At 43.9% G+C, this 14914-nt stretch overlaps 1 protein-coding gene and 1 non-coding gene across 3 annotated transcripts in view; both read left to right on the forward strand.

The window, feature by feature from the left end:
- Nucleotides 1-14914, forward strand: part of NEBL (nebulette) — a 310669-nt gene that overhangs the window by 11006 nt on the left and 284749 nt on the right. The window lies entirely within an intron of this gene.
- LOC116279860 (U6 spliceosomal RNA) lies at nucleotides 12156-12262 on the forward strand. Its single transcript, XR_004189159.1, has one exon. It is a non-coding gene; the product is annotated as a U6 spliceosomal RNA (small nuclear RNA).

Here is a 14914-nt window from a genome sequence, read left to right on the forward strand (position 1 = left end):
TCTAAAGTTGAAAGGCACACAGCTGTGGTAGCCTTTGTGAAGCCATTCTGAGTCTCTCAGTCAATTACTGGACTCCCTCTTTGTGTGACCATTGCAGTTTTTATACCTCAATTATATCACCGACCCGAAAGCCTGCCTTGTTCTGGAACTGCGTCTGCCTGCCCATTCAAGGTGGTTTCCTGCTGAGACTGGACCGTGGAAGTTCTCAGCCTGGGGTTGGAGCTGGGCTGGGGGTGGGGGAAGTCAAGTCAGCTGCAAGAGCTTTGCTTCTTAAAGGGATTATTTCTGGCCTGTGTTTCAGGAATTGAGAATGGGTGTTGCAATGCTGCAGTGCAATTCTGATGCTCACCACCCGGAATTAGCATCAGCTCCCTAAGTGAAGCGTGCAGTCCCCAACAAGGCAGCTGTTACTTCAGACGCCACTGCAGGTTCATGCAGCCCTAGGCTGACCACACTTCTGAGCAGCTAGCTACAAATTTGGGGGCGGGGGGTGTGTGTCCCACATCCCTTTCAGATTTGACAATTTGCTAGAATGACTCACAGAACTCAGGAAAGTTCTATGTTTAAGATGATTGTTTTATCATACAGGATGCGAGGCAGGACCAGTCAAATGAGGAGACACGTAGGGCGAGGTCTGGGAGGGTCTTGGACATGGAGCTTTCCTGCCTTCACCCTGTGGAATCAGGATGTGTCTCTCTGGATGCATCCATGCATTGACAAGCCAGGGATCTTCACCAAATCTGGAGCTTTGATGTCCAGAGTTTTCAGTGGGTTTCACTGTGCAGGCATGATGACTCTTCGGCTGTGTGATTATTTGTTCTCCAGCTTTGCTCCCCTCCCTGGATGAGGTCCACTCATTTCACCCCGCTCAGAGCCCCAAGCCTCTAATCACAGGATCTCTGGAGTGGCCAGCTCCAGCGCTAGCATCTCGTTAGTATAACTCAGATATGGACCCAGGGACTCATGAATATCAAAGATATTTCCAGTTGCTCAGGAAATTCCAACTATTTAGAGTATGTCCCAGGAACCAGGGACAAATGCTAGTCAGATTCTTTATTACACAACAGGCGTACTTCTCAGAGTCCTCATGGGATGTCCTGTTTGAACTTGCAGGACAGTTTTGCTCTTTCATATCACGAGCCATCCTATCCAGTTATGACAAGAATGAAGATCTAAAGGCCACCGTATCTGCGTAGTTGATCAACAGAAGTTGCGTAAGGCGTCAGGATGGTTTGCTGCCTGCACACACAGGAGGTGGTGGGAGGACCTGTTTGTGGACGGACCCTTGATAGAACTGTCTAGATTTGATTTTTTATAAATAAGCAAGTCTTTCCTGTTGGCAAATTACATTCCTGAGGGTGGCATGGTCCCAATCGCCTTTGTATACTTTAGCACCTACTGTGTGCTTGGGGAGTGTCCCCGCCGTGGAGCACATTGCCCTGCTGGCCTTGTTGGGGGTGCAGCGAGCCCCCTGGGGGGCCTAAGCGGGATAGCCGAGCCTCAGGCACTCCTCGCTGAGAGCAGACTCAACCGGAGCGAACAGGCTTTCCTTCCATGAGCATCCGTGTGGTGATCCCTGTGGAGGTGGCCTTGCTCAGACTGATAAGACACATGAACAGTAGCTACCACTCCTCTGTTGCGGTGAAATATTGAAATTTATAGCTGGATTATTGGTCACTGACATGTAGCCAAACGAAAGATGACAAGAATGACGTCTGCAGAGGTAGTTGGTAAAATCTCTTTCCTGCAACTGTGTTTTCCCGAAGTCTTCGGAGTGGATCCTGTGTGTCAGACGTCAGGCCGTGTATACATTCGCTGGCATAGCCATGTATTTTTTTTCCTGGAAATAAGTATGATTTATTTATCTCCTGAAACAAAATGCAATTGGAGATTAATGTATTAATCCCTGATAAAGGAAAAGTCTTTTACATTCTCTTATGGAAGAATTAAACTTTTTTTTTTTTTTTAGTGTCTTTCTTCAGTGCCATCTTTTCTCCCAGATTTCCAGAACTTCACAAACGGCTCAGTGGGAACTGTGCTGTCCCCTCCCCCTCCCCAGTCCCCGTGTCGGGCGCACCCTCTCCCTGTCTCTCTCTTTCTGTGTTTAAAATCTCTGTTGCCACTGACGTAGGTCTCCAATGTTCTTAACATTAACTGAAATTCTATTTTAACACGTCTAGATGCTTAAGGCACATAATAATTAAGGGTTATTCCTGTCAGGAATAGAAACACCACATTGGAACAATTCTTCCTCAGAGGCTGCTAAAGAAGGAAAATCCTGTTTTGAGGGTTTGCCTCTGTGGTCTTTTTTTTTTTTTTTCCAGTGGTAGTTACGTAACGTCAGGTTTACTTGGCCAGGAGTCAAGAAGCTGGTTTATTTGTGTGTCTCCTGTGTCACATGGACCTGAGGGCTCAGTGAAAGCACCTGCCACTTGTACACAGGGGCTGCTACCCAGGAGGTGATGGCAGTTTGACAGATGTTGAAAGAAAAGCAGTTTGTGCCTTTTCTTTCTGCAGTGATGGGTACGTACGAGCCCTGAATAGACATGACTTTTAGACCGACTCTAAAAGCACATTTATGTGGCATGGGATGCGGCAGTCCCTCATTGGACAGTAAGCCTCCTCCTGCTGGTGTCTTTCTCTGGTGTATGCTGGTGGGTCAGGAGAGATTGCTACTCAGGATTTAAAGTTCAATTCCCTGGTAGGAGAAAACAGGTGGTAACATAAAGGAAGGACCTGAGTATACAAACTATTGGGTGTGAGACAGGCTCAAGGATGTGTTGTACATCGTGGGGAATATGCCTGACATTTTGTAATAGCTGTAAGTGAAAAGTTGTATAAAAATTTTAAAAAATTTAAAAATAAAGAAGAGGAAAGGTTAATGATGATTTTGAAGAGGCAGCATAGCACAGAGTGTAGCAATTCTGGAGCCCAGTGGCCTGAGTTCACACCCCAACCCTGGGGAGTGTTACTCAGCAGTTCCTGGTCACATGTCCTCCTCTGTCCTCATCTGTAGGTGGGAGGCAGTGGTTGTCAACCTTGATCTTTTTGAAGAATTCAGCACAGCACCTTATACCGACGAGTTCTCAGTATGTAGAAACTATCTTTTTTTCTCTCCAGGTCTCTTTGGGTAAATCTTTGCCTACATTTGTCACTTATTTCTAGAGTCAAACACACCCAGCCCTGGGGTGCATCAGACACCCACTGTGTCCAAGTTCATGGTTTTTCTCCTTTGACCCAGAGGGAGGGCTGGGGAGGTGGTGCTGGGACCCTGTGTGTCATGTTCACTCTAAGGGAGGAGTTTGTGGTAGTTAAGTCTACAGTTTGGTGACCCCCTCCCCATTTTATTCTCTTTGAGGATAAAGAATCTGCATTCCGTTTAGTGTTTATCATTATTGCTTTAGGTTTTCTGGCAGGGGATGTCTTCATCTAGAGGATATAAACATGGGGCCTCACAATATGCTTGAGCAGTTCAGTCAAACCAGGTTGTGAGGTTATTTTAAATTTGTTTTGCTTTTCTTTTTTGGGGGGGAGGGAGGAGGTAATTACATTTATTTGTTTGTTTTTAGAGGAGGTACCACGGATTGAACCCAGGACGCCGTGCAAGCTGAGCACGTGCCCCACCCCTTGAGCTGTAGCCTCCCCTCCAAACCAGTATTTGCAGAACCCTTATCAGATACAAGGCAATCGTGTACAAAATTCTGAGGGACACAAAATAGTTATGGAACAATTCTCCCTCTTGGGTTTAAACAACAGCCTGTTGAACAAGAGAAAAGAAAAGAAGAAGAACCTGAGTGGAGGATGGAGGAAGGATCCAGTCCTCTCCAGAAGAGACCAGCAGGGGAATGTGGACAGTCTCGCCCATCCGCGCCAAAGGATGGACGCTAATGATGGTTCATAAGATCCAGAGATATGGCTGGTGTGTGGCTGGGACAGAGTGATAACTCAGTCATGGAGGCGGTGGCGCTTGCTGTGTGAAAAGAGAAGCAGTTCTAATAGGTGAGTCCCTGTATAGAGGGCAAGAAACTGGGAGGTGAAGAAATGATGGAGAACATTTGGATGAGGATGAAATGAAGGAGAAACTGCTTCAGGGTAGACTGGGGGCCACCAGTCCAGATGGGAAGACAACTGATGCTTTCTCAATAGACTTACACTTTGGCACAGAGGCAGGATGTAGTGTAAAGGGAGGCTTTACTGAGACAGATGCTGGAAGTTGAGAAAAGAATATCAGTTCATTTTTTTGCTCTGCGTTTGTTTATAGTTTCACTGTTTTCACGGTGCTTCGGACTTACTGTGGAAACTAAGGAAGTGCGGGTTGGAGATGTGATTGTGAGGACTTTGGGGCAAGTGGTCTCTTATCTTGAAGTTCATTGGCGTGAAAGGAGGGATTGCTGGTCCCACCGTATCCCAGGCTTCAGGAAGCCTGTTCACAGTCTGTGAGAAGCGAGAGGGGGAGTGTGTTCAGGGAGCCCCCTAGGTTCTGAGACACTCTGTGAGGTGGGAGCCACATACAGTTCCCTTCCCTCTGGGGACCTGGGAACTAGAATGGTCCTTGGCTCATAGTCAGCCTTTAATAAAGATTCACTGAATCAATGAAAGAAGGAAAAAAAAAGAAAGGTGGCTCCGTGAGATTGAAGACTTTGAAACATGAAGACATGTTAGTTACTCCAGTGAGGGAGAAAATGAGGAATGTGTCTTAAAACCCAAAAGACAAAAAAGACCAATATAGGGCACCACCCCCTGGAGCCTTCCCAGCTCCGGTTAGGACGACACACAGTTTAAAAGATGGGAAACTGAGAATTCAGAAATGCACACATAAGAAGACTAGGATCACGAAAGCCTAGGGCCACCGTGAGCAATGGCTCATGAAGAATTCTAGAGACAGAAGAGCTTTAAAAGCACTTATGTTCTGAGAGAAAAAGTTGAACCGTGGCTTGGGGACGACGCTGGGGTAATAACAGATGACGAAGAAAAAAGTACAGTTATTCAGCTGCTTGTCAGGTTTCATCCTTTCAACCAAGAAGAAGATGTTTAAAACTGGAAAAGACCCACGGACATCATTAAGAAGTAGAGGCTAGGAGAGCCGAGAGTAGGAAGACGTCAAGCCATTCTTCATGATAATGGATGAAGTTCGGATCATCTCTGGATCTGGATGAATGGCATCTTAGGGTCCAGAGAAGGCCCTGCAGATGTGGTCCTGGAGCTGAGGGCTCAAAGCCCTGGCCCTGAATGTGTGTGATGGTTAGGATGGTGGTGGAGAAGTTTAAGAGAATGGACTCCAGGTTTGGGATTAACATCCGCACTACTATATATAAATTAGATAATCAACAGGGATTTACCATATAGCATGGGGGATAATAGTCAATATCTTGTAATAACCTAGAATGGAAAATAATCGGAAGATATATAAATATATATAACTGAATCACTTTGCTGTACACCTGAAACGAACACAATATTCTAAATCAATTAGACTTCAATAACAAAAGGAGTGGTTAAAAAGAAGAGAGAGAACGGACTTTGGTCATCAGCTGGGTTAGGTACTTTTCCTGGCTATGCCTCCCTTTCCTCACCTGTAAAATGATGTTGTCGGCCTGTTGGCCACATGAGGCTGATGACAGTAAGAACTTACTGCCTCTTCTGGGACTGGGAGGAAGAGAGATGAATGTTAACGGTTGACTCAGACTCGATACTGTCTAAGCGTTAGTTACACTCCTTACTGCCTCTTCGCGGTGAGAAAGTGTCTGCAGAAGAGAGCTTTGGGAGTTTTGGAGATGGGAAAATATTCCACGTTTTAGAAAGCGGAAGGAGAGACAGATTGTAGGAGTCACAGCCTAATAAACGTGACACTAATTCCTGGCAGAACTCTCCTGCGGATCAGTCCCGAGGCGGTGTGTGAGACTCAGAAGAAAACATCCTCGTGGCTTCTGTGTTAGTTGCTAGGCCTGCCGGACAGAGAACCGCAAACTGGGGGCTTAAATAACAGAAATGCATTGTGTCACAGTTGTGGAGACTACAAATCTGAAATCATGGTGTCCATGGGGTTAGGTTTTTGGGGACTGGGGCGGGGTGTGAGGGCAGGATCTGTCCCGGACCGCCCTCCTTGGCTTGGAGACGGCTGTATTCTCCGTGTGTTTCTTCACAGCACACTCCCTGTGTGCTTCTGTGGCTGAGTTTCTCCTTTTTGTCAGGACCAGTCATGTTGGATCAGGGCCCGCCGTGATGGCCCTGCTTTGACTTGATTCCCTCTGTAAAGACCCTGTCTGTACACGAGGCCACATTCTGAGGTCCTGTGGGTTAGGACTTGAATTTATCTTTTTTAAGGGATTTGAATCTTAACAGATTCATTAATAAAAGTCGAGCAAAGCAAAATTAGCCTTATTTATTTTTATGGTATAGAAGAAGGGAAATACATAGTAAACTTTGCATTTTTTGAAAAAAGGTATTCAATGCTTTTAATTTTCATAAATGAAATTTATGGTGAGCGCAGCCCCTGTCCTCCCATGGAGGCACTGGTTTAATCTGCATTTGAATTACTACATCTTGGCCGCAGTATCTGTCTGATGCCATATTCTTCTTTTCTTTCTCTTTCTTTCTTTCTTTCTTTTTTTTTTTTTGAGGGTAGGGAGGTACTTAGGTTTACTTATTTATTTTTAACAGAGGTACTGGGGATTGAACCCAGGACCTCGTGCATGCTAAGCACACACTCTACCACTGAGCTATACCCTCACCTTCAGTCTTATTTTAAAGGTATGATAACCACTTTCTAGTCCACTCAGGACCTTTACTCTGTGACATCGTGTGCATTGCAAGCCTATGAAACAATTATGAAATTGTTCTCTGATGGATGGTTCCTGCTCACAGGAGAATGGCATTAAAATATTTATAGGGAAATGAATTTCAGTTTCAAATGGAAAAGGCCAGAAGAAATACAGTTTAAAATCTCATAGGCAGTGACAGTATTCTTATCATTTTATTTTGAAAAGGAGGGGAAAAAAAAATCTCCTGACTGCGACTTAACGTTTTCATTCATTTGAAAGATTCGGGTGTGGAGATTTATCATTGCGATATTCCTGCAGTTTAGGATTTATATTTCCACTTCAGAATTTAATGATTGATCGTGACACTTCCTCAGATGGCTTCACTCTAAAAACTTCTTTTATCATTTTGTTAAGTGGTGAAGACTTTTATCTGTGTTGCAAGAGGTGGTTGCGTAGACTGACTTTTGTAACGTTGCCATCTGTGTAGAAGAGCTGGGCTCCTCACATACATGCCTGCAGCGCAGGGGTGCCCATGAGGAAGCTTGTGTGGGTCCTGCTGTGCTTTCATAGACGTGTGTCCTGGGTAACCTATTCTCCCAGGTGAACTTTATTACCGGATAGAAATCTTATCCACCACGGAGTTCATGTGTACTTTGAAAAACAGCATCGCTCCTCCACCCTCACCCACTGACTTTGAAAATAAATCCCAAACACCTCCTTTTCCCCCCTTGTAATCAGATCTTGACTCTCAGGGCCTCCCAAGTCCTGTTTATGTTTCTATCCTGAATTAATTTTTCGATAACTCTCCGTATATTTATACGTGGCTGCTTTGTGCACATGCTTACAACCCACTCCACGAGATGCCAAATCGTAAAGCTCTTACGGCCTTTAAAGAAAGGACCGAGCTGCCTTTTTCCAGTGCCACTAGTATCTTTCCTCCTCCCTGAAATAAAGGGCTGCCTCTTGGTGGCTCTTTTTTCTTATAGTTTCTGCTGGTTCTTTCTGTTCTACCAGTTGAGTGGCCAGAAAGTCAGCCTCGAGGTGTGACGGACCTTTCTCACTTTTCTAAAAACCTTTGACCCCAAAGAGGATTTCTGGGCCTGGCCTGAGACTAGTGTGGTGACCCATCTGGCTTTTGAAGGTCAGAAAGGCAGGTGGCCTGGAGACTGGCTGCCTCTGTCCTCATGCAGTGGGGTTTGTCTCTGCAGAGGGACTGATCATGGGAAGAAGAGGAGATGAGTGTTTATCACGATCACGGTGCAGCCCTCCACCAGCGGGACCTTTCATGACCCCCTGACTTGCTTTTCCAAGTGTCTCTTGTCCAGTCTCTCTTCTTCGTAGAACTGGGCAATGCTTTACCCCTTCTGCTGCTCTAGTGTCCTCTTCAAGTGTAGCAATTGTTTGAGCCTTAGCAACGCAGCGATTATCTGGGTTTCGAGTGTGAATTTTAAAGCTGAAGTGTTAAATTTTTATGGGCACAGTACTTGTCAATCTCAAAAGCACTCTTTTCCAAAAGTGTATTTTTCAAATTGGAATGCCCTTTCAAATTGTTTAAGATTTTCTGTAAGGCTGAGATTTTGAAGGGGAGTTTGAGAGGGACATTCTTTTTTTTGTTTGTTTTTTTGTTAGCTTTAAGCTTAAGTTTTAAAAAAGTAAAACAAAAAACCCTCATGGTGAAAATATTGAAGACTTATTTTATGATATTGTTGAGGGAAATGCACATACTTCATCTCTTTAACATTCTGAATCGTGTTGAGTGTTGTAGTGGGTTTTTTTTCATACTCTGTTTTATGTTACGAGTTTCTGAATGTACAGGTGGCGTGCAGGCCCAGGAGTGCAGCAGAGGAAGACTTAATGTTACAGCTCATTTACGTGGTGGCTCACTTTTTAAGTCTGAAGTTAGTGTTTGCTTTAAAGAGTATTTATTTTCTGTGTGGTATTAATACTATAAAGCATTCTCTTCTGAGCTGGGGAGTGGTTCTTTTTGTTAAGTCAGTATTTAGCAAACATTTCTTAAAAACACTGAGGAAGGTGAAGCATTTCTGAAAAATATGTCATGTATTGTTCATGACGAACTTTCCTATTTTGCCGGTTCTATTTTATGTGGCCTTATTACACTTAAATCATTTAACAAATATAAACATAGCCCTGCATCTTCCTTTTACACCGTGAAGACTGGCATTTTATTTCCCTGTCTACAGTAGTCTGCCCTTATCCTGGGGGGTAGGTCCTAGGACCCCCAGAGGATGCGTGAAACCTCGGGGTATACTGGAGTCTATGTACTGTGTTTTTTCCTACATGTACACACCTATGATAAAGTTTTATTTATGAATTAGGTGCAGTAAGAGATTAACAATAAAAACTAATACAAAATAGAACAATTATAATACACTGTAGTAAAAGTTATGTGAATGTGGTCTTTTTCTCTCTCTCTCAGAATATCTTACTCTACAAATCTAATGCCTTTTCCCTCTAAGCTAAGCATTTATCACCTGCTGTGGCCCTAATTTTTTTGCAATTTGAGGGGTGACAGCAAAACTAGCACAAATTTCTTTTTTTTTTTCTTCGTAATTTCACGGATAGAAGATTCCTTCTTGCCGTGGATCTTCGCAGCCTCAGCATATGATTTTTTCCCCTTTTCTTATTAAGTTGAGAACATTCACCTTTTCACTTAGAGGGAGCCCTGTACTGCTTCTCTCTGGTGTATGCAAATTGCCAGCTTGGTGACTCTTGCACTTTGGGGGCTGTCACTAAGTGAAAGAAGGGTCACTTGAACACAAGCACAGTGACACCATGATGGTCAGTCTGACAACCCAGAGGACTGCTGAGTGACTGACTAAGGATGGAACACACTGGACAGAGGGGTCCTTCATGTCCTGGGTGGGTGAGACCAGGTGGCTCAGGATTTCATCAGGGTCTTTAGAATGGTGCAAAATTTAAAACGTTACAAATCGTTTACTTCTGGAATTTTTAAAAATTTTATTTATTTATTATTGTATTATTTTATTATTTTATTTTGGCAGGGGTGGATTAGATTGGTTTTTATTTTTATTTTTTAGAGGAGGTAGTGGGAATTGAACCCAGGACCTCGTGCATGCTAAGCATGCACTCTACCCCTTGAGCTATACCCTCCCCTACTTCTGGAATTTTTCATTTATTATTTTTGGACTTGGGATGACTATAGGTAACTGAAACTGTGGCAAGTGAAACGACAGATAAGGGAAGACTGCGGTACTTTTGAGAAGTCAATTTGCAGCACATTAGCCTTTGTAACCTTGCTGTATGGTGCAGTCATTCAGAGCCCAGGCTTTGAAGTAGGACATTTCAGTCTGAGCTCTGGACTCAATCAGAAAGTCACTTCATCTCTCCAACCTCAGGGTCCTTATGTGTAGAATGAGGGTAATAATTGCACCTACCACCTGGAGCTGTTGGGAGATTTACATGAGACAGTGCATGTGAAGAGCCTGACCCGCACCTGCTACCTGTCCCCATTGTCAGTGCACGTTTATGAGACAGAGGGCCCATGATGTGGGGTAACAGTTTGGGACTGGCAGATCAGAGATCTGGGATTCGAGGCCAGAGAAATCTGCAAAGGATGGAAAGGGAGGTTGAGACTAAGGAGACCAAGACTTTGGTCCTAAGTACGAAAGGAGTGCTGCTGTTGGATTACTCCACTATCCACGTTGTTACAAATGAAGTGAATGCAGAATTTTTTTTGAAGTCCCTTTTTACTTTAGCAGAATAAATAGGAAAAGATTTGTAGTTGTTGAGTTTCTGGACTAGAACTTGATGCATGTCTCCTTATCCCCTCCAAACAGGAAGTCAGATTTCTGTCCTGCATAGAGTTTTGTGTCTAGAACCAGATATATTATCCAATCTACACTTGGCAAGGCTAGTGAAATGTCTGGATGACATGACATGCTTTTCTTTCTCTTTTTGAATTTTTCTGTTCTGGATTCGTTCTGGATTCATTCTGGATGTTTGTCAATGGTGGTTGCAGAGTGGTTTGCAATTTAGAATCTGTTGGTCAGGGAAATCTAGTTCTTATGATTTGAGCAAAACTTGGGGGAGGCCATGGGGTGAGCAGAAGAGTAACGTGATGTGTGACTGAAGTTTTTAACAGGATCACACTGGCTGTTGTGGAAATAATGTACAAACGGACCCCCCAAAGGGTTTTTTTGGTGTGTGTATGCCAGAGGGGCAGTCCCAAACTGGGTGTATTGGTATCACCTTTAGTGTAACCAAGAGTGTATTTTATCATAAAAATGAACCCAGAGTTCTCATGAGGCCCCAATCCTTAAGGGAGTTTTATCCTGAAAAGTTGCCAGGACATGAGGGTCTGAGGAAGGGGACAGCATGGGGTGGGAGGGAGGGGGTTTCTGTTTTCATCAGTGACTAAGTACTACTTTTGACTTAAGTGGGGTGGATATTTGTGGGCATTATTTTATGTGCAAAAATAGATATTTATTTCCCAAATGTACTGTAGCTCTAGGCTAGTTTAGAAAAATCCTGTAGAATGATCGAGTCTTGTTGATTTCCCAGCAGATGAGGACCTCCTTCCTTTCTTTGCCCTTCTTCATTCCATCCTCTTCTGTCCTGCCCTCCCGTGACAGTCGGGGCTGAGGGCATTGCCCTCACAGACCGTGTATTTCTGAGTGGTGGTCATTAATTTCCCTCGGCTTGGCTGAAGAAACGTTCCTGTCACCTCTCTTGAACGCAGAGTACCTTGTTGGCTGTGCACGCATTTTGACAATGCAACCTTGTTCTGCAGCTCAAGGTTGGCACGGTTCTACTTCCAGTTAATTTTCCTGTACAATTAAGGCACCTAGGAAAACATTTGAAGAAAGTTTTCATTTTGTGGACTCATAATAAATGCCTTAAAGTGGTTTGCCAGCGCCGTTGGCTTTGGTGGTGATTTTTGTGCAGAAAGTGTACAAACAGTGGTTGCTATGAAGGTTAATTGGGAGCACATCATGACTGTCTCTTGAACCCAATGGATATACACAGATCATTGTTCTGAAGTTTTCACATCTCATTTTTACATTTGCCAAAAACATCCCCATCCGTTTTGTTTCTTGGCAGTGCAAATGTTTGGAGACACGTTGAATGTTCTCCAGAATTCATGACTGACTTTTTCCCCACATACTGTCGTTGTGTAGGTCTGTGGATGGAGCCAAGCTGGGGGGGACTCTTAGTCCATCATTTCAGTTTTAATTCCTTATAAAATATTAGCAGGAAGGCAAAGTTATTTTACATCAAAGTGACTTTTTTGGGGGGAAATGGCAAATTAAATTTTATGGCCCCAGCTGTTTTGAGTGGAATTTGTCAGGAAGTGGAAGAGAAGGGAATGCTTACAATACTCTGATATAAATCCTTAGTTTAAAAAAGATGCAAGCGCTCGCTTCGACAGCACAGATACTAAAACTGGAATGATACAGAGAAGATTAGCATGGCCCCTGCGCAAGGATGACATGCAAATTCATGAAGCGTTCCATTTTTTTTTTTTTACAAATGTTGGCCACTATATATAAGAATAGATTAAAAAAAAGTTTCTTCAGTACCGCACAGGAAACTATGTTCAATATCTTGTAATAACCTTTAGTGAAAAAGAATATGAGAACGAATATATGTATGTATATGCATGACTGGGACATGGTGCTGGACACCAGAAATTGACACATTGTAATTGACTGTACTTCAATTAAAAAAAAAAGATGCAAGCTGTGAATAAAACTTGGGTATCGAGATGTAGAAAAATATTTTTGTAAATATGTGTTTTAAAACCTAGGCCCTGTAGGCCCTGTTGTTTCAGTGTTAAGTCTTTCTAAACAACTTCATTTAGAAGTCAGCATGACATGCTGAAAAAGAAGTGTAACTTTGCAGGCTGGCAGGCTCCAGTGATGAGTACAGAGCTCCCTCCGTCCCTGTGGGCTGAGCCTCTGAGGATGCATCCGACCGTGGCTCGTGTGTGTTGGATGCGTTGGGAGCTGGGGCCGCGGCCTTGGGACTTGACCATCCGTGAGTTTTGGTCTTCACAGCAAGTCTTGGAACAGTCCTCCTTGAAGTCTGAGGGTTGACTGTAGACAGTGTAAAGAATTTGCGAAGGAGCAGCCCCTTTACCACGCGCTGTTCCTTTTCCCGGAGCGCCACCTTCCTCACCTCTGCCCGCCCCCACATCACTTTGCTTAGCTGGTGCCTTTTTCTGCTTTGGCTCTCATCTCTTCACAGGGATGTCCTCTCTGATTTGGCTGGTCTCACTACTGTACACGTTTAAAGCCATGTATCTTTCTTCTTAGCACTGACTTTATACTTATTTGAATAACGCTTCATTCTAGGAGCTCTGTGAGATGAGGGAGAGTGTCACTGTTTTCTGTTACTGCGTCACCACTGCCTACAAACCATGCCTGTCACATGGATACATTTTGGCACTTGATAGGTATTTGTTCAATGAAGAAATCCATGAATGAGTGACTTTGGCTATAGGAAGGCCAGTAGAAAGGCTTAGACCCATATCCTCAAGTTCAAATGCCGGTGGTGCCAGGCAGCCCCAGCGCATGAGTGGAGCAGGCTGGTGAGGTGACTTGTGATGTGCTGGGCGACCAGATGGAATGCCCTGGACAGGTGTCCACTGAGCTGATGCTCTCTTTCCTGCCACAGTGGAGGCTCATTCTTCTCATCATAGGGGTGTAGGCTTCAACTATGGCAAATTTGAGGGACTCCCTGGGCAGAAGCGTTAGGGTGGAGTGGACTTAAGTAGCAGAGAGAAGTGAGAAGACTGGAGGAGCCGGTGCTGGAGGACCGGGAGAGCCAAGATGGGTTTTGAGCAGAGGTGAGTGTTCATCAGATGAGGAAAGTCTTTCGGAAGAAAATTTTGGCAGCCTGGGATGTCTTCCAGTAGAACAGGAGACTAGGAGGTTAGAGGCTGAAATAAGAGTCCACACGAGAGCCACGTGAAGCAGGCACTGAGAGGAGTGTGGTGGTAGAACCAGCAATCTAACATCTAGATGAATTTTTGCAAATACAAAGACAAACATGTCAGAAAAACACATTTCTGAAACACACTGCTCTTAATCGAAGTCTTAAATTTCTTCTTCTGTTTTTAAGATTTAATTTGTTTAATTTTTTTTGCAGGGGGAGTAGTTAGGTTTACTTATTTACTTATTTTTAGAGGAAGTATTGGGGATTGAACCCAGGACCTTGTGTATGCTAAACATGCACTCTCCCACTTGAACTGCACTCTCCTCCCCATCAAAATCTTTCTCAAATCAACAGCAATGGTGACTGGAAGGGGAAATCCTGAGGCAGACTCAGATTGCTGGTGGTTGAGGATTGAGTGGAAAGTGAGAAACGAAAGCTGGTGAATGGAGACTCCTCTTTCGAGAAGTTTTTCAAAAAAGGAAGAAAAGAGACTGAGCAGAAGCAGGGACTGTGGAAAATACCAGAAAGATACAAGGGGTAGGAGGAATGTACTGCACAAATGGGGATCCATTTCTCTGAGACAGTAAGAGCAGAACAGAGTGGGGGAAGGTGCCCAGGTCCTGAGGTGTAAACGGCGAGCAGACAGCGGGGTCCTGTCAGGAGGCAGGTGGAGGTCATGCACTCAGTGAGGAGAGCATGCAGGGTTGGGGTTTTGCTCTTGAGAACGTGTGTGGGATGGAGTCCTAAAATGCATTTCCATTTCCACTTGCATCACAGATTTTATTGACAGGTGCTAAAAGAAATATTCTTGGAAAGATTGAAGGAAAGCGTCTTTTGCTTTTTCTTACTGACTTGAAAACTTGAAGCCTTAGACAGTTCCTGAAATCTTGAAAGAAAAGGTGTTCAGAACTGTACCTTGGAGGATATTTTGGACCTGTGGAAACCCAGAAGCTGTTGCTCTTCTGTGGCGATCCTGCTTTGACTAAAAAGTCTAAATCTCAGGCCTGTCTTACAGAGCTTCAGTTAGCCTTTCAATCGGATAACTGCATCTGAGGTGCTTCGGAAAATAATAGATCAGTACCAAAGTATCATAAAATATTATGAAACTACTGTAGACGTTCAGTAATGTCTTTGGAATCTGGTAAAATCTGAGGTTTATGAGTTCTTTTTCATTTAAAAAATATTTTTACTTTACCAGGCCATTGCTGTTTTTCCATCAGTGAATTTCGGGCTAA

This window comes from Vicugna pacos, chromosome 35 (assembly GCF_048564905.1).
Source record: "Vicugna pacos chromosome 35, VicPac4, whole genome shotgun sequence".
Lineage (NCBI taxonomy): Eukaryota > Metazoa > Chordata > Mammalia > Artiodactyla > Camelidae > Vicugna > Vicugna pacos.